Below are 1,573 nucleotides of genomic sequence, written 5' to 3'. Positions count from 1 at the left end.
ACTAAGCAAATGCTTGTTTCATCCTTAACAGGCTTATTATCAATTGTTGACCTTTGAGTTCATCCTACCGCCAAAGTATGGTGTGTGTGTCGCTATTTCCTCCTTCTGTGCTTTTCTAGGCTTGATCTACTCACTAAGGGAAAATATACTAATCCCAATATTAACACCTGTTCTGGATTGGAGCTTTGTGAAAATTTATTCTACACTAAGTTTATAAAACTTTCTACTATTATCAAATCCTAAGTTTAAGACTTAATACCAGGATCATAGATCCTTCTCACAGCATCTATATTCTCTATAAAATTGGGAATTCTTTCAAGCACTACTGCTCTCTTCCAAGAAATACCACTCTCTTACTTGACTATCAATCTTACTTGATTACTCCACTCATTTACTCTACATTCTCGAAGCTCACCTGCAAAGTCTCTCTGGAAGTATAACAGATAATAAGGAACTGCAGTAAGAGACGTTACCAGAAATGCAGAGCGAGCTGAGGGCTCAAGAGAGGAAACCCAAATCAGGACTGAGAAAAATAGCCAAAGAATTTAGTTTGAAATGCAATGCGGATATTGCTTTGATTATACAGACGAGGAATGGCAATTATTCCCTCTACCTTTCAAAGGATGATGCTTCATAGCCTCCAAGCTTAGCTGAAATTATAAGTCAAGTATCTAGAGTGAGAAATTTAACCTAACGGCTAATACCTTGCATAGAAAAAAAGCTATCCACTTCCTGAAATCAGGTTTCCTTGGTGCCCTAGTTTGCAAAATCTAGACTTAGAAGAACTCAGCTCTCATACAGAGCCTAATGCTCAGACCCAGTCCTCTTCAAGTGATACTCTAGAGCCTGGTACAGCATTTCCGCTGATAATTACGGAGAGTATATTGCCTGCCGGTGGGGCCACTATCAAGAGTTTGCAAATTCCTGGTTAAATTGCCGTACTCATAAATTTACATTGTATCTTAGCCTTGTTCAGTTGTACCAAAAATGATAAAGCTCTGACCCTTATACAAGTGCCTAACCGTAGGTGAACTTATCTTTATGCTAGCAGACACTTTGCATTAATAAAGCCAGCAATGAAAACCAGTTAGAAAAGAGAGAAAGAGTGATACTGTATAGAGCCATTACACCCCTACCAAGATTGCACCCATTGCGAGATTTTCTTAGTCAGCAAATGCCAAGCCTAGCACTGTGATTGCACACATTTAAATCGTTTGAACAAACAGTTTTCTTTTACACAACAATTCATTGTCACCCTCCTTACAACCCATCAACGTCAGCATTCTTCCATTTTAGCAATCATTCCCAGCATAATCTTTCTTATTTAAAACAAGGTAGTAAGTGAATACCTATTTTAGAAATTGTAAACAAAAAAATGAATACTAGTATACCAGCAAGAACATAGGATAAAGCAAAGAAAAAAGTGCAAGAAAAAAAGTTGAAAAGTAGGACAACATCTTCTACTAAAGATCGACTTTAAACTGCATCCTCCAATGATTCCTCAAGATCAGGAAATACCACCAGTTCCACATCATCAGCACCACTATCCTCACAGCTTTCTGCCCTTGGACAG

This window comes from Tuber melanosporum (genome assembly GCF_000151645.1).
Source record: "Tuber melanosporum whole genome shotgun sequence assembly, scaffold_70, strain Mel28".
NCBI classification, from domain to species: Eukaryota; Fungi; Ascomycota; class Pezizomycetes; order Pezizales; family Tuberaceae; genus Tuber; species Tuber melanosporum.
Note: the sequence above shows the minus strand (reverse complement) of the source record.